General features: G+C 38.1%; 1 pseudogene; it reads right to left on the reverse strand.

Moving 5' to 3' along the window:
* Window positions 1-8904: 8904 nt before the first annotated feature.
* Window positions 8905-18337, reverse strand: LOC145507497 (flavin-containing monooxygenase 5-like; annotated as a pseudogene).
* Window positions 18338-19205: the final 868 nt, after the last annotated feature.

Here is a 19205-nt window from a genome sequence, read left to right on the forward strand (position 1 = left end):
GCGGCATAAGTGATTTGTATATTTTGTATATTTAACACCTTGTCGATTGCTTCACTTGCAAATATTTTCTCCATTCTGAGGCTTGTCTTTTTGTCTTGTTTATGGTCTCCTGTGCTGTGCAAAGTCTTTTAAGTTTAATTTAATCCCATGTATTTATTTTTGTTTTTATTTTCATTACTGTAGGTGGTGGGTCAAAAAAGTTCTTACTGCAGTTTATGTCAAAGAGTGTTATGCCTACATTTTCCTCTAAGAGTTTTATAGTATCCAGTCTTACCTTTAGGTCTTTTATCCATTATGAGTTTATTCTTGGTATGGTGTTATGAAATGTTCTAATTTCATATTTTACACATAGCTGTCCAGTGTTTCCAGTACCACTTATTGAAGAGCCTGTCATTTCTCATTGTGTATTCTTCCCTCCTTTGTCATAGATTAGGTGACCATAAGTGAATGGATTTATATATGGGCTTTCTATCCTTTTCTATTGACATATATTTCTGGTTTTGTGCCAGTAACATACTGGCTTGATTACTGTAGCTTTATAGTATTGTCTGAAATCAGAGAGCCTGATTCCTCTAGTTCTACTTTTCTTTCTCAAAATTGCTTTGGCTATTCAGGGTCTTTCATATTTCCATGCAAATAGTAAAATTTTTTGCTCTAGTTCTGTGAAAAATGCCATTGGTAATTTGATAGAGATTGTATTGATTTAATACAACCTCTGAATCTATAGATTGCTTTGGATAGTACAGTCATTTTCACAATATTGATTCTCCCAATCCAATAAGATGATATATTTCTCCATCTATTGTGTCATCTTTGATTTCTTTCACCAGTATCTTATATTTTTCTGAGTACAGGTATTATGCCTTCCTTAGGTAGTTTATTGTTTCTGATGCAATGGTAAATGGGATTGTTTCCTTAATTTCTCTTTCTGATCCTTTGTTGTTAGTGTATAGGAATATGAGAGATTTCTGTGCATTAATTTTGTATCCTGCAACTTTACCAAATTCATTAATTAGTTCTAATAGTTTTCTGGTGGAATCTTGAGGATTTTCCATGTATAGTATCATGTCATCTGCAAACAGTGACAGTTTTACTTCTTTTCCAATTTGGATTCCTTTTATTTATTTATTTATTTTTCTTCTCTTATTGTCATGGCTATAACTTCCAAAATTATATTGAATTACTTGTGAAAGTGGACACACTTGCCTTATTTCTGATCTTAGAGGAAATGCTTTCTGTTTTCAATCATTGAGAATAATGTTTGCCATGGATTTGTCATATATGGCCTTTATTACACTGAGGTAGGTTTCCTCTAGGAGCTTCCCTGGTGGCTCAGATGGTAAAGAATCTGCCTGCAATGAGGGAGACCCGAGTTCAATCCCTGGGTTAGGAAGATCCCCTGGAGAAGGGAATGGCAACCCACTCCACTATTCTTGCCAGGAGAATCCCACAGACAGAGAAGCCTGGTGGACTACTGTCCGTGGGTTCACAAAGAATTGAACATGACTTAATGACTAACACTTTCACTTTTCAAGTTTACTCCGTGCCCACTATCTGGAGGGCTTTTACCATAAACTGGCATTGCATTTTGTCAAAAGCTTTTCCTGCATCTACTGAGATGATAATATGGTTTTTATTCTTTGATCTGTGAATGTGGTGTATCGCATTAATTGACTTGCGCATTTTGAAGAACGCTTGCATCCCTGGGATAAATCCCACTTGATCATGGCAATGACCCTTTCAATGTGTTGTTGGGTTCTGTTTGCTACTAATTTACTGAGGATTTTTGAGTCTATGGTAATCAGTGATATTGGGCTGTAATTTTCTTTTCTTGTGGTATCTTTTTATAGCTTTGGTATCAGGGTGTTGGTGGCCTTGTAGAATGAGCTTGTGTGTGTTCCTCTCTATGTAATTTTTTGGAAGAGTTTGGGAAGAATGGGTGTTAGCTCTTCTCTTCATGTTTGATGGAATTTGCCTCTGAAGCCATCTGTTCCTAGACTTTTGTTCACTGGAAGATTTTAAATCAGTTTCAATTTCTTTATGTGTGATTTGTCTGTTCATATTTTCTGTATCTTCCTGGTTCAGTCTTGGAAGGTTGTACATTTGTAAGAGTTTGTCCATTTCTTCCAGGTTGTACATTTTATTGGCATACAGTTGCTCATAGCAGTCCCTTATGATATTTTGTATTTTTGTGGAGTCATAGCTTCTTTTACATTTCTAATTTTATTGATTTGAATCCTATCCTTTTTTTTTTTTTCTTAATGAGTCTGGCTAGTGGTTCATCAATTTTGTTTATGTTCTCAAAGAACCAGCTTTTAATTTCATTGGTCTTTGCTATTGTTTTCTTCATTTCTATTTCATTTATGTCTTGTTTGATTTTTATGAATTCTTTCATTGTACTAATTTTGGATTTTGCTTATTCTTCTTTCTCTAGTTGCTTTAGGTGTAAGGTTAGGTTGTTTACTTGAGGTTTTTCTTGTTTCTTGATGTAGGATTGTATTGCTACAAACTCTCTTCGAACTGCTTTTGCTGCACCTCACAGGTTTTGGCTCATTGTATTTTCATTGTTATTTGTGCCTAGGTATTTTTAAATTTTTCTTTTTGACTTCTTCAGTGATCTCTTTGTTATTTAGTAGCATATTGTTTAGCCTCCAATTGTTTGTGTGTTTATAGTTTTTTTCCTATGTAATTAATTTCTATTCTCTTAACATTGTGGTCAGAAAAAATGCTTGACATGATTTCAATGTTCTCAAATTCACTTGATTTGTGCCTTAGCATGTAATATATTCTGGAGAACGTTTCATGTGCACTTGAGAAGAAAGTGTACTATGCTGCTTTTGGATGGAATGCCTTAAAAATGTTAATTAAGTCTATCTGGTCTAATGTGTCAGTTGAATCTTGTGTTTCCTTATAATTTTCTGTCTAGATCATCTGTCCACAGGTGTAAGTGAGGTGTTTAAAGTCCCCCACTATAACTGTGTTACTGTCAATTTCCCCTTGTATGGCTATCAGAATTTGTGCTGTGTATTGAGGTGCTCCCATGTTGGGTACATAAAAGTTTGTAATTGTTATATCTTCATCTTTGATTTATCCCTTGTAATAATCTTTATTTTTAAGTCTATTTTGTTTGAAATAAGTACTGCTACTCCAGCTTTCTTTTGATTTCTATTTACATGGAATATATTTTCATCCCTTTACTTTCAGTCTGTGTAGACAGCTTATATACCAGTCTTGTTTTTGTATCCCTTCAGCCAGTCTGTATCTTTTAATACAGCTTATAATCCATTTACATTTAAGGTAATTATCAACATGTATGCTCCTATTACCACTGTCTTGTTTTGGGTTTGTTTTTGTAGGTCTTTTTCTTCTCTCATGTTTCCCACCTAGAGAAGTTACTTTAACATTTGTTGTAAACCTATTTTGGTAGTGCTGAATTTTCTTAGCTTTTGCTTGACTGTAAAGCTTTCGATTTCTCTGTCTAATCTGACTAACATCCTCACTGGATAGAGAAATCTTGGTTGTAGGTTTTCCCTTTCCATCACTTTCAATATATCCTGCCACTCACTTCTAGTCTGCAGATTTTCTGTTGAAAAATCAGCTGATGACCTTATGGTGAGTCCCTTGTATGCTATTTGTTATCTTTCCATTGCTGCTTTTAATATTTTTCTTAGTATTTAATTTTTATTAGTTTAATTAATATGTGTCTTAACATCTTTCTCTTAAGGTTCTTTCTTTATGGGACACTCTGTGCTTCCTGGACATGGGTGGCTATTTCCTTTCTCATGTTAGGGGGGTTTTTGTCTATAACCTCTTTAGATATTTCTCAGATGCTTTCTCTTTCTCTTCTTCTTTTGGAACCCCTATAATTAAAAATTTGGTGCATTTAATGTTGTCCCATAGGTGTCTGATACTGTCCTCATTTTTTTTTTATTCTTTCTTTATTCTGTTTTGTGGCAGTTATTTCCAACATTCTATATTCCAGGTCATTCATCAATTCTTCTCCCTCAGTTATTCTGTTATAAATTTCTTCTAGTGTATTCTTAGTTTCAGGTATTGTGCTGTCCATCACTGTTTGTGGTTTTGTTCTTCTAGGTCCTTGTTATACATTTCGTGTATTTTCTCTATCAGTGCCTCTATTCTATTTCTGAGATTTTGGATCGTTTTTACTATCATTACTCTGAATTCTTTTTTCAGATAGATTGCCTATTTCCTTTCTATTTATTTGGTCTTGTAGGTTTTTAATCTTGCTCCTTCATCTGTAATGCATTTCTCTGTTGTCTCATTTTTATTCATGGATAGGGCTGTGTTCCTGTCTTGGTGGTTGTTTGACCTGAAGCATCCAGCATTGGAACTTGCAGGCATTTGGGTGGAGCCAGGTCTTGGTGTTGAGGTGAGGACCCCCAGGAAATTTCACATCAATTAATATTCACTGGGGGCTGAAATTCTTGGTAGTTCAGTGGCTTGGACTCAGTGTTCCCACCACAGGGGTTCAGGCCTGACCCTAGTTAGGGAGCTAAGACCCAGCAAGCTGCATGGAGTAGTTAAAAAAACAAAACAAATCAGACAAACAAAGCCAAAGGTGAATAATAAAAACAAATCTGAAGAAACATAAACAAACACACAAACAGAAGAGAAACAAACAAATTAAACCCAACTCAATTAAAAGCAAATGCAATCAAACAAATAAACAACAACAACAAAAACAAACCAGTAAGGAAACAACAAAACAAAACAAAAACAACCAGGAAACCAAGAAACAAGAAGACATTCAAAAAAGAGAGTGGCCAAACCAAAAATTACTAGTAAAAAACAAACTAATCTAACCTAAACAGAAAACAAAAAATATAACAACAATAATTTAAAAAAACTAAAAGAAAATCTACAATAACAAAACATAAACACACAAAAATGACAAAAACAATGCAAAAACAAAATAAAAAAGATGATAAAACACAACAAAACAAAATATGAAACAAAAGCCTATAAAAATACCAAAAAAGAAAGAGAACAAAAAAGACAACAAATAAAAAAGAGCAAAATAATATCAAAGAATAAGAAATAAAATAAAATTAGAAAAATAAAAATGTATTCAAAAAATAAATATGAAAAAACACCAAGGAAACAACACAAAGCATCATCAAAAAAAAGAAATAAAATAAAATAAAAAATAAAGATCATAAAATAAATTAAAAAGAGAAAATTTCCCTCTTGCCTCAACTATCAGTGTCCTTGCTTCATGGTGAGCTATATCCAGCCTTTTACTTCCCCGGAGGCCCTCCAAGACCTCTAGGTAGGTCTCTGGACCTGATGTGTCAGCCCCAGCTTGCGTGTATTCTTTTCACCAGGGGCTGCTCCTGAAGCTGTCCCAGAGCACCTGAGTCTGCATAGGGCAGCTGGGGCATAGGCTTCCACAGGCATGTCCTCAGGAGCTAGCACTACTGGAGGAGGTTTTGGAGAAATGGGTGGTGTTTGGCTAGCCTGAACCAGTGTGGCCAGAGGAAGCTTTGTTAGGGGTGGCACACAGGCTGCCAGTACCTGTGCTACCCTTGGAAGATTTGGTAGAAGTAGGGCTCAGGCCTAGGTCCTGCTTGGATGGAAGAGCTTTGTCAGGGCAGCAGGTTGGCTGCTGGGACCCGTGTATCCCATGGAGGCTTTTGGGGGAGCAGTACTTGGGCCTACCAGAACTTGCATGGTTGGAGGGAAATCTGATGGGGAGATGCTCAGCCTCGGGACCACTCAGGCTACAGAGGCTTTGCCAGGGTTGGGGCTCAGGCCTGGGAATTTTGCAGGCTTGGCAGGGCCTGAGAGGGTAAGGGAGACCCTGGCTTGAGTGGTGAGCTAGCCTGCTCAGGCCTGCTCCCCTGCCATTGCCCAAGGAAGGCAGGTTGGCAGGTGGGGAAGGGCATTGCAATGGCAGCCCCACCCTTTGGACGCTACTCAACAATGGCACTGTAAGAGAAGAGCTAAAATCAGACTCCATGTTGGATTTTTTCCTTTGACTTTACCCTTTGCTTTTCATTTCTTTTACTACTACAATCATACATAATGGCCAGTCTTGGAACCCTGCCCCTCTGACTGAATGTTATACTAAAATGCCTTTGTTTAGCTCGTAGGGAGACAATCTGACCATGCTCATCTGTGAATGGCTGTAAGAAAGAAGAGATTAATACATCCCCTCCCTGAGCCTGGCCATTCCAGGAGGTATTTTGCAAGACTGATAGCCTGTTTTTTTCACTTTACTTCCTCACTACCTCTCCCTCTCTATTCTTCCTTTTTTACTTTACTTCTTCGCTGCCTTTCTCTCCCTCTCTTTGTTCTATAAAAGAAACTGGCATTAAGACACTAATAAGATGGTTATTCTGAGATAGTAGTCTGCCATCTTCTTGGTCTGCTAGCTTTCTGAATAAAGTCCTTGCCTCAACATCTTGTCTGTAGACTTGTTGGCCTATTGTGTGGTGAGCTGAGTGAGCTTGCATTTGGTAACAGCACCTTGCTTATATGGTGGCCTGGGATTCCTCCACTAAACTTCCCAGCTGTGGAGCCCTTCCTTCTGCTGCATCCGGCTGTGTCCTCACTGCTGACAGCTCCTTCCTGGTCGACTCTCCAAGCCCCACTCTCTGGTCCCTAGAGTCCACCTCACCAGGACACACATAGATCAGGCAGAGATGTGCGGGGCTACAGCACAGACTATTCCTATAGGTCTTACTCAGTCCTGCCTTCCACAGACCAGCTTCATTGCCTTCCAATCCCCTGATGCCCCAAAGTTCCCTCTCTGTCCCCACTTATCCCCTTGCCATGAGTGGGCCTTTCTGAGTGTGGGAGCCTCTCTTCTCCTTCAGCTCCCCCTCAGGGGTACCAGTCCCTTTCCACTTTCACTTTTCTGCCTGCTTTCCTTCTTTCTTATGTCCTACCTGCAGGAATTTTTCTTATGTCCTATCTGTGGGGATTTTTCTTGTCCTCTTAGATGTCTGAGGTCCTCTGCCAGTGTTCAGTAGGTGCTCTGTGAGAGCTGTTCTGATGTATTCTTGATATACTTGTGAGGAGATGTTAACTTCATATCCTCATATTCCACCATGTTTCAGATCTTTTTCACTGTCTTTCTATATTTAGAAGGTGTTAGTTTCCTATCTCCTCTGTAACAAATCACTGCAGATTTGATTACTTAACTAATACAGAATTTTACTTTGTTAGAAGTCTCACTGGACTAAAACCAATGTGTGGACTGGTCTGTACTCCTTCTCGAGTTTCTGAGAGAATCCTTTCCTTGCTTTTTCCAGCTTCTAGAGGTCACCTAAATTCCTTGACCTGTGGCCTACTTATGTCTTCAAAACTAGCCATTGCATCATGGGCCTCTACTGTCCCATCACCTCCCTCATTCCCTTATCAGGACTTTTGATTATACTGGGACCACCAGGGTGATCTAGGACCTCTATTCATCTCAAGAGCCTTATCTTAATCACACACGCACAGTCCCTTTTTTCCATGGGAGGTAATACATTCACAGGTTCCAAGGATGAGTGTTTTAAAAAGAGATCAGTAATTATGAGGTTAGTCCTAGTAGTGGTGTTCTGAGGTGGTTGTGTATGTACAGTAGGGCAAAACAACTGCATGCTATTTAAGCTACTGTGAAAAATATGGGAAGATATTAAATTTTGCTATCATTGTGATTTAGTTTTGGAAATTCCCTGGTGGTCAGTGGTTAATAATCCCCCTTACAGTGCAGGGGACATGGTTTGATCCCTGATTGGGAAACTAAGATCCCACATGCCATGGCAGCTAGAGAAGCCTGTGCACCACAATGAGGGGCTTGCGTGGTACAACGAAGATGCAGTGCAGCCAAAATTTTAAAAAAATCAGTTTGTATTTAAGAGACTTTAGTAAATATTTATACTGCTTTGTAATGCTTTTAGCATATGCTACTGATGTTCCTTCTTATGACTACAGCCACACAGCTGCTCAATATCCATGCCTCACCCCAGTTAATTTTCATACTCTTATTCCATGGTAGTTTGGATTTTAACAAGCAGACAGGAGAAGTACCTTTTAGCCAAAAAAACAGAGGCTGAGCCTTGTGAGGATTTCACACAGTCAGGAGGAGGAGAAAGTGTTTTGGAGCAGAGAACTCTTCTGGCACCCCCAAAATGACATCAGTGAGGAAGTCGCCTATGTAACACTTGGAGAGGGCTGCTCTGAAGGCTGAGCCAAAGGACCAGGTCAACCAACTAGTAGCTGTATTTGGTACTTAGGTATCAGTATAGCCTTTGTCTTAATATAATACATATAATTATATAATCCTTATATAATTGCTTATTAACTGAAAGTTGAGAGAAATTTGTTAAAACGTATGTAATAAATTGCACTTTTTTTCTTTAGTTGTTTCTTCAAAATAAAAAGATTGTTTGCAAATGTACTCAAAAAACATTTTTAGTTTCTGAGAAACTAAAGCCTAAAATACTTTTCCTTTTGATTTTTACTTCCTATGTGGTAAACATAAAAATTTCAGCTTTCATTATGAATAAGAATGTGATATAATTTACTTGGAAGAAAGAAAAGAATAACATTGAAAATAAAATGATAAAGTAATATTTTATTTATAAATTCCTAAAAGGATAATTGAGCTTTGGGAAACCAATTTGGATATACTTGAGGTTTCAAAGCATTCTTAAGGCTTATATAGAATTCCCTTTAATGATAAGCTTTCCCTAGACATTCATATTACTTCTACAAGCAGAATGTATACCTATTTTTAAGAAATAAATCTATTTGTAAAGCATATCTAGATAATATTTTATATAACTGTTATGGTAATACTAAATAACATTATACATGTGTTACTGGCTTAAACATAATGATCCAAGATGAGTAGAAACTATTACATGCTTTTTCTCCTCAATGTTTACTCATTTATTTCCATTTACGATGATGAATATATCTGAAGTATGCTAAGCCAGCAGTTAGTAGTGCAAAGCTAGCGGGTGCCATATTTATCCAAGAGAGTGGTGAGGATGAATGACTGTCCTGATTAGTAGTCTGAGTCCTCAGGGGCTTGATCATCTGCTCTGTCTGGGTCAGGATGGCTCTCCAGGCCCCAGCCCACTTCCCTGGCCCCTGCAAGCGGTACTGGTATGGTGTGCATGGGCCAAACAAAACCTCCATGGCCAGGTTTGGATCTGAGAGAAACAAGAATAAAAGGTTGGGCTTCACACCCATTAGGGTGGCAGTCTCATCCATGTACTCAATGTGATTCACTTGGATGGTGTGGCGGGGTGTCTTTAAATACCTGAAACAAGTGGGAGGACAGAGCTTTGCAGCATCTGAAAGCTACAGTTTACTTCTATTCACCTTAGATGGGGAAAAAAACAGAACTAGAAAGCTAAGGGACAAACTCTGCTCCCTTCAGCCACTAAATGGCAAAGTGTTCACAGAACCCAAGTTTGCATGCTCTTGTCCATTCATTTTTGACTGTTCTAAGGAGATTGAACTGCAGATTGGTTTTAACAGTGATCCCTACCTTCTAAGAAATTCATTTTGTAAATGAAGGATTGTAATCCAGTTAAGTACTTCCCTGTGTGTTGTGTAGGTGGGATAGAAAACTTAACTTCTAGACCCTGTGTGCATGCAGTCAATTGGGGGGTGGATAGTCAATCATTCACTAAGAACTTGGCCACAGGTGCTTCGTGGCAGCAATGAGGTAGGGATGCAGTGGTTGTAGTCGTTTCAGAGATCAGCACTGTGGGGAAATGGCAGCTGTCTGTATGGCTCTGCCTTGATCCACATGCTTCAACATGATGAATATCCAAGGACTGCAAAACACTAAAGACCGTACTTATATTGTGGGTTTGATTTTCATTATGATAGTTTTATTGACTATGCCAAAGCCTTTGACTGTGTGGATCACAATAAACTGTGGAAAATTCTGAAAGAGATGGGAATACCAGACCACCTGACCTGCCTCTTGAGAAACCTGTATGCAGGTCAGGAGGCAACAGTTAGAACGGGACATGGAACAACAGACTGGTTCCAAATAGGAAAAGGAGTACGTCAAGGCTGTATATTGTCACCCTGCTTATTTAACTTCTATGCAGAGTACATCATGAGGAATGCTGGGCTGGAAGAAACACAAGCTGGAATCAAGATTGCTGGGAGAAATATCAATAACCTCAGATATGCGGATGACACCACCCTTATGGCAGAAAGTGAAGAAGAACTAAAGAGCCTCTTGATGAAGGTGAAAGAGGAGAGTGAAAAAGTTGGCTTAAAGCTCAACATTCAGAAAACTAAGATCATGGCATCTGGTCCCATCACTTCATGGGAAATAGATGGGGAAACAGTGGAAACAGTGTCAGACTTTATTTTTGGGGGCTCCAGAATCACTGCTGATGGTGACTGCAGCCATGACATTAAAAGACGCTTACTCCTTGGAAGGAAGGTTATGGCCAACCTAGATAGCATATTTAGAAGCAGAGACATTACTTTGCCAACAAAAGTCCGTCTAGTCAAGGCTATGGTTTTTCCATTGGTCATGTATGGATGTGAGAGTTGGACGGTGAATAAAGCTGAGCGCTGAAGAATTGATGCTTTTGAACTGTGGTGTTGGAGAAGACTCTTGAGAGTCCCTTGGACTGCAAGGAGATCCAATCAATCCATCCTAAAAGAGATCAATCCTGGGTGTTCATTGGAAGTTCTGATGTTGAAGCTGAAACTCCAATACTTTGGCCACCTCATGCAAAGGGTCGACTCATTGGAAAAGACCCTGATGCTGGGTAGGATTGGGGGCGGGAGGAGAAGGGGACGACAGAAGATGAGATGGTTGGATGGCATCACCGACTCGTTGGACATGGGTTTGGGTAGACTCCGGGAGTTGGTGATGGACAGGGAGGCCTGACGTGCTGCAATTCATGGGGTCGCAAAGAGTAGGACACGGCTGAGCGACTGAACTGAACTGAACTATAGCAATAAAGAGTCTTGAGGAAGGAATGACATTTTCTAATATGCATAAATGTGTTTTATAGAATATCTGTGGTCCTGTGCACACCTGTACAACAGGGGTCAGGGTATGGTGTATTTCCTGATGCAAGAAAACACAAAATGTCATCTTAGAGATGTGTGAGAGCTGACACCTCTTTCGCGTGATCTGAACCTTTGTTCCATGATGTGAGACTTTCACAACAACATGAAGTTTATAGCCTTCACATCTGAAAACAGGATTATTTTAGGTACTGTTACATATGAAGAAACTATAATGTTACCATTTTACATCGCTCTCCATTATAATATTGGAAATGCTTAGCAATGTGCCTGCCATAATATGTGTGAAATAGAGTTTTAATGAATTAACTAGAGACATTTCACTTCTTCTTACAAGTATTGATGAGAATGGTACTTGAATACTTCAACCAATGGTTTTCATTGTGTCACAACTTTTGTAAAACTGAATATAAATTGGAGTGGGTTACTGAGAATGAATTTTGAACACACATATATACATATTACAATTTTTAAAATCCTAAAATGATGTGGTGAGGTAATTAAGATATTAATTTGTATATTTTCTATCTGTATTACTCATCTCCACCGTTATATCAAAGTAGTTGAACCTTTTATAGCTCCTTGTGTCAGACATTTTTTGTTATATGGTCAAAGAAATAGCTTCCTTGTAATTTCTACTTCTAACTTGTTCGCTTAAATTCTAGGCTCAGGAAGAAGATGACATATCTTTGAAGGCAACAAGATGGGAGAGGGAGAGATTTCATGCAGTGTGTGATATAAAAGAGTGGTGTGAAACAGTTTGGGAGCCCGTGGCAAGATTTCAGAGGGAATAAGTGTGTTGAATTCCTGGGAGATTAGACTCTGAACTCATCTCAACTGGAGACCCCATCCTAAGCAAAGATCTCTTCATCCTAATCATGGCAGAAAAGTCAAAAGTTTCCAGATTTTAAGAGTGCACTTTAGATCTAGACAAGGATTCCAGTAAGGACTGTGATATGAAAATCAGAGAATATTCCCATGTTTGGGGGAATTACATAAATTTCTTGGATTCTGGTGAAACCATAGAAGAAACAACCAGTAAAGACTGAGTTAAAGAATGAAATTCAGATTTAATATGATTTAAAGAGAATAAATATGATTAATTGTTGCATAACTCAGTTAGAGGACTAAGAGTCATACCTGGTTTTATACTGCATAATTACTTAGGATATGGAGAAAAAACCCACGTAATTGAGATGAAGCATGGAGTTTGAGCCTGGAGTAGGGATTCCATGATCCCTATGCTGGTTCCAAACTAGTTGTTACTATTTACTTACTGTTTTTCCATTGCCCTTTCCCTCTGGGCAATATCTGCCAACATGTTCTCCACTGAGGGTAGTTGGTTTAGTCCTAGAAGAGACAATTCTGAGTCTGTCAGGATTACAAGTGTTGAAAGGGGATGACTAGTGGCAAGAAGAAACTGAAGATTAATTTTCCCTGAAATATTAGGAATTTATCCAATCTTTATTGACATACCTTTGACACTCATGTAGCCCAGCAAGACTGGAGTTCTGCAATAGGTAGGATGATGCCAAGTGGCTGGATAAAGCTGATGACAGCCAATGTTGACTTCTCCAAGTCATGAGGGAACATGAATTTATACAGGGATACTTTATTATTGGTGACATTGATCAAATTATGAAGGACAGGGAAGGAAAAACTGTATCTTGTAGCAAAGATGATAACATCAATATTCTCCTCTATGGTTCTGTGCACTCCTTCACATTGGGTTTCACTTGCACTCTTCCAGAAATTATATGGTTTGGCAGGTCATCACTGAGTTGGATGCTGACTTAAAAATCTGTATAAAAAAACAAAAATCCCAAGTAATCAAATATATAAAAAGAAAGAAATACATATGAGAAGGGATTGAAATCAGTTTGCATTTCCCCCCCAATCTGTGCTTATCCAATTTTTCCTCTAACAAAAGAGAGGGGTAATTTTGTACTAAGTGCTTTAGTAGTCACTTCAGTGCTACCTTTTTTGTATATATGTTTAATTTTGAAAATGTATGTAATCTTGCATTCAGTGCCATAATAATCTCTTACTGCTAAAAAATATTTTGAACTACTTAGAATTGAGGAAGAAAATGATATATTATTGTGGATCCCAGTTTGAAAAACACAGTCATTAATCATCATTAGCCTTCCTTCCACTTCACTTCCTATCAAATTACTATCATTTGTAGGCAAAACCAATATCCATGTTAGATTTATAATACATTTGCTATAAACACATTTCTTATAAAAAAGGCTCCTGACACAAGTACTCATTCAAATATTTGTTAATGACTAACCTGGTGTCTTAAATAATTTTACCTCCAGGCTTTGAATCCATGCTCAAGAGAGGAGCAAGGAGAAAGGCATAGATTTATATTGGCAGAGTATGAGTCTTTTTCTAAGCAAACATTGGTCCATTCAGTGGTCTTCCCTTTACTATTCTTGGAAAAAATGGGTCACATGACTAAACAATCATCTGTTGCAAGGAAGAAGGAGCAACTTGGTAAATAAACAGGAAGGTCAGATTCAGATGAATCTGAACTGAAAATGAAATAGAAGGAAAGGAGTGAACAAAGATACAGGTATAGAAAAGCCAAGTATATATATAGAAAAATGTGTGGAGTTAAGTTTGGCTTAAGCAACTTGAATGGGAAGAGTGGAGAATAAAAATTCAGGGCCACTGAGTTTGAACTTAATTTGAGGGTAAAGGGAGAGTTCTATAAGTATATAAATGAAATTAGACTCAGATCTTCAGGTACCAGATTAAAAATAAATTCTAAATTAATAAAAGACTTAGGAATAGAGAAAGAAAAAAGTAAGAATCATGCAGGTAAATCTTGGAGAGATCTTTTACAATCCTGGAGCAGAGGAAACCTTCTTAGCCAGCTTTAAAACTCAGAAATTACAACAGCAAAAATGGGCATATACAAGTATAGAAAATTTAATATTCTTGTACTTTTAAAAAGCATCAGCACAGGGAACTCTACACAATCCTCTGTGGTGATTTAAATGGGAGAAGAAATCCCCCAAAGAGGGGATCTATGTATATGTGTGAGCTTCCCTGGTGGCTCAGTGGTAAAGAATCCTGCAATGCAGGAAAGGTGAGTTCCATCACTGGGTCAAAGATCCCCTGGAGAAGGAAATGGCAACCCACTCCAGTATTCTTGCCTGGAAAATTTCATGAACAGAGGAGTCAGGTGGGCTTCAATCCATGGGGCTGCAAAAGTTGGACACAACTTACTGACTAAACAAGCACAACAATGTACATACATAGCTGATTCACTTTGCTGTACAGCAGAAGCTAATACAACATTGTAAAACAACTATATCCCAATAAAAAAGAAAAACCATCATGGGAAAGAGGATTAGAATAATAATAACAAATAATGAAAAATAGATTTATCTTTAAGATAAATATGGAAACATAACAATTAAGAGGAATGTTTGGCCTTTAGTTTTTATTATGATCCGATGGATTAATTTTCTAAAGTGCAGTTTCAGCTGTTTTACTCATCTGCGTTTTCCTTCCTCTTTCCTCGATTTTATTGAGACAGTTTGGCACATTTATTAGGATTTCACATTCTTGCTAAGGACCTTTTTTTATAAAAAAAAAACAAAACACCTTTATTTAGATTTTGGGGACTATATTACATAGTCCTGAATAGTTCATCTTTATCTTGTTGTTCAGTCGCTAATTCATGTATGACTCTTGGCGATCCCATGGACCACAGCATACCAGACTCCCCTGTCTTTCACTATCTCCTGAAGTTTGCTTAGATTCAGGTCCACTGAGTCAGTGATGCTATCTAGCCATCTCATCCTCTGCTGTCCCCTTCTCCTTTGGCCTTCAGTCTTTCCCAGTGACAGGATCTTTTCCAATGGGTAGGCTGTTCGCATGAGGAGGCCAAAGTATTGGAGCTTCAGCTTCAACATCAGTCCTTCCAATGATTGTTTTGGGTTGATTTCTTTTAGGATTGACTGGTTTGATCTCCTTGCAGTCCAAAGGACTCTTGAGAGTCTTTTTCAGCACCACAATTCAAAAGCATCAATTCTTCGGCACTCAGCCTTCTTTATGGTCCAACTCTCACATCTATATATGACTACTAGAAAAACCATATCTTTGACTATACAGACCTTTGTTGGTAAAGTGATATCTTTGCTTTTCAATATGCTATCTAGGTTTTTCATAGCTTTTCTTCCAAGAAGCAAGCATTTTTTAATTTCATGGCTTCAGTCACCATCTGTAGTGATTTTGGAGCCCAAGAAAATAAAATGTGTCACTGTTTCTACTTTTTTTCCATCTACTTGCCATGAAATGATGGGACTAGATGCCATGATCTTAGTTTTTTAATGCTGAGTTGTAAATCAGCTTTTTCACTCTCCTCTTTTACATTCATCAAGAGGCTTTTTTTTGTGGTGGTATCACAATGAATAATTCTCACAAATGCACAGGATTATGAGAGACAGTGCAGGGAGAGTTTGCAGAAGAGACACACTCTAGGAGAAAACACTGAGCACATATTTATTGGTAACTTATCTTGTAAACTTTAACTAAGAGTAGTAAAGCAAGGCAAAGACCAAAACTCTGGGATTAAGAAAGCTACCTCCTTGAGGTCTGGAGGAAACCACATGAGAGTTATAAGGAAAGGTCTTTGAAGATAATGGGGTTTGTTCTTCACGCAGGACAGCATGTTGCTAATGCTGATGTGTCAACCAGAACATCTAACTTAAGGGCAGGGGAAAGAGCAAGCAAGGAAGACAGAATATGAGCAAGATTAAATTCCAGGAGACATTTCTGAGAAAGAAGTAAAACATGGCACCCACACTTCTTACTTCCCCTTTACTTTCTGAAACTAGAGTGGTATCATCTGCCTATCAGGTTGTTGGTATTTTTTCTGGCAATCTTGATTCCAGCTTGTGATTCATCCAACCTGGCATTTCTTGTGACGTACACTGCATATAAGTTAAATAAGCAGGGTGATAATATACAACCTTGACGAACTCCTTTCCAAATTTTGAACCAGTTTGTTGTTCCATGTTCAGTTCTAACTGTTGCTTCTTGACCTTCTTATAGATTTCTCATGAGACAGGTAAGGTGGTCTGGTACTCCCATCTCTTTAAGAATTTTCTACAGTTTGTTGTGATACAAAGAGTCAAAGGCTTTATTATAGCCAATCAAGCAGAAGTAGATGTTTTTCAGGAATTTCCTTGCTTTCCCTATGATCCAACAATTGTTGGCAATTTGATCTCTGGTTCCTCTGCTTTTTCTAAATCCAACTTATAAATCTGGACGTTCTCAGTTAATGTACTGCTGAAGCCTAGCTTGAAGGATTTTGAGCATAACTTTGCTAGCATGGGGAATGAGCACAATTGCATGATAGTTTGAACATTTTTTGGCATTGCCCTTCTTTGGAATTGGAATGAAAACAGACCTTTTCCAGTCCTTTGGCCACTGCTAAGTTTTCCAAATTTGCTGACATATTGAGCGCAGCACTTTAATAGCATCATCTTTTAGAATTTTAAATAGCTTAGCTGGAATTAAATCACCTCCTCTAGCTTTGTTTATAGTAATACTTCCTAAGACCCACTTGACTTAACACTCCAGGATGTCTGGCTCTAGGTGACTAACCATACCATTGTGGTTATCTGAGTCATTAAGTCCTTTTTTGTACAGTTCTTCTGTGTATTCTTGCCACCTCTTCTTAATCTCTTCTGCTTCTGTTAGGTCCTTACCATTTTTGTTCTTTATTGTGGCTATCTTTGCATGAAATGTCCCTTTGATATCTTCAGTTTTCTTGAAGGGATCTCTAGTCTTTCCCATTCTATCTTTCCCCTCTATTTCTTTGCATTGTTCATTTATGAAGGCCTTCTTATTTCTCCTTGGTATTCTCTGGAACTCTGGATTCAGTTGGGTATACCTTTCCCTTTGTCCCTTGCCTGTCACTTCCCTTATTTCCTCAGACAATGCGTTTGCCTTCTTTCATTTTTTTTCTTTTGGGATGGTTTTGGTTACTGCCTCCTGTAAATGTTATGAACCTCCGTCGATAGTTCTTCAGGACTCTGTTTCCCAGATATAATTCCTTAAATCTCCTTGTCATCTCCACTGTATAATCACATGGGATTTGATTTAGGTCATACTTAGGCCTAGTGATTTTCCCTACTTTCTTCAATCTAAATCTGAACTTTGCAATGAGGAGCTCATGATTTGAGCAAGTCAGCTCTAGGACTTGTTTTTACTGACTGTATGAAGTTTCTCCATAATCAGCTGCAAAGAATATAATCAATCTAATTTTGGTATCGACCATCTGGTGATGTCCATGTGTAGAGTCATATCTTGTGTTGTTGGAAGATGGTGTTTGCTATGACCAGTGTGTTTTCTTGACAAAACTCCAGTAGCCATTGCCCTGCTTCATTTTGTACTCCAATGTCAAACTTGTCTGTTACTCCAGGTATCTCTTGACTTTCCACTTTTGCATCCAATCCCCTATGATGAAAAGGACATCTGTTTTTGGTGTTAGTTCTAGAAGCTATTGTAAGTCTTCATAGAACCAGTCAACTTCAGCTTCTTCAGTATTAGTGAGTGGGGCATAGCCTTGGATTACTGTGATGTTGAATGGTTTGCCTTGAAAACAAACAGATCATTTTGTCGTTTCTGAGATTGCACCCAAGTACCACATTTCAGACTTTTCTGTTGACTATGAGGGCTACTCCGTTTATTTTAAAGGATTCTTGCACTCAGTAGTAGATAAAATGGTCATCTGAATTAACTTTTTCCATCCCATCCATTTTAGTTCACTGATTACTAAGATGTCAATGTTCACTCTTGCCATCCTGATCTATTTGGATTTAATTGTAGATAGGTTGCTCACTATCTTTTCCCTCTTTTTGATTTTCTTCCACATTGAAGCATGTTCTCTCATTTATTTGTTGAGGATAATTTTCAAGGAATTTTCTTCCTTATTACAGATGATTCAGATCTTGTCAAGATTTAGGATTCTTAGGTTAAAGACATTTTTCCTCAGAATCTGTAGATTGTATTTCACTGTATTCTACATTCCAGGGTTGCAAACGTAGAATATCATGAAAATCTAATTATTTTTCTTTTGTAGATAACTCTTTCTGGTTGAAAGTATAATCATGCAATTCACCTGATACTGTATATGTGTGTGCTTTCAATAATCCTTCCTGGATTCAGTGGTCATTTTTAAAATATGAAAAATTTCCATTATTTATTTAAATTCTTGTCTCCTCTATCTCACTTCTCTTAAACTATCCAGTTCTATTTTTTGCCTTAATGTATTTGCTGTCATCTTTAGTTCAGAAATGATATTTTTAGGTGTTTTTTTTTATACTATTTTTTTTTTTTTTAGTTGGGGGCTAATTACTTTACAATATTGTAGTGGTTTTTGCCATACATTGACATGAATCAGCCATGGGTTTACATGTGTTCCCCATCCTGAACCCCCATCCCAACTCCCTCCCCATCACATCCCTCTGGGTCATCCCACTGCCCCAGCCCTGAGCATTTGTCTCATGCATCGAAACTGGAATGGTGTTCTGTTTCACATATGATAATATACATGTTTCAAAGCTATTGTCCCAGAACGTCCCACCCTCCCCTTCTCCCTCAGAGTCCATAAGACTGTTCTATACATCTGTGTCTCTTATTCTATCTCGCATATAGGGTTATCGTTACCATCTTTCAAATTCCATATATATGCATTAGTATACTGTATTGGTGTTTATCTTTATGGCTTACTTCACTCTGTATAATGGGCTCCAGGTTCATCCATCTCAATAGAACCGATTCAAATGTATTTTTTTAATGGCTGAGTAATATTCCATTATGTATATGTACCACAGCTTCCTTATCCATTCGTCTGCTGATGGACATCTAGGTTGCTTCCATGTCCTGGCTATTGTAAACAGTGCTGCGATGAAGATTGGGGTACCCGCGTCTCTTTCAATTCTGGTTTCCTCGGTGTGTATGCCCAGCAGTGGGATTGCTGGGTCGTATGGCAGTTCTATTTCCAGTTTTTTTAAGGAATCTCCACACTGTTCTCCATAGTGGCTGTACTAGTTTGCATTCCCACCAACAGTGTAAGAGGGGTCCCTTTTCTCCACACCCTCTCCAGCATTTATTGCTTGTAGATTTTGGATAGCAGCCATTCTGACTGG

Source organism: Giraffa tippelskirchi, chromosome 5, assembly GCF_054371585.1.
Source record: "Giraffa tippelskirchi isolate mGirTip1 chromosome 5, T2T-mGirTip1v1.2.pri, whole genome shotgun sequence".
Lineage (NCBI taxonomy): Eukaryota > Metazoa > Chordata > Mammalia > Artiodactyla > Giraffidae > Giraffa > Giraffa tippelskirchi.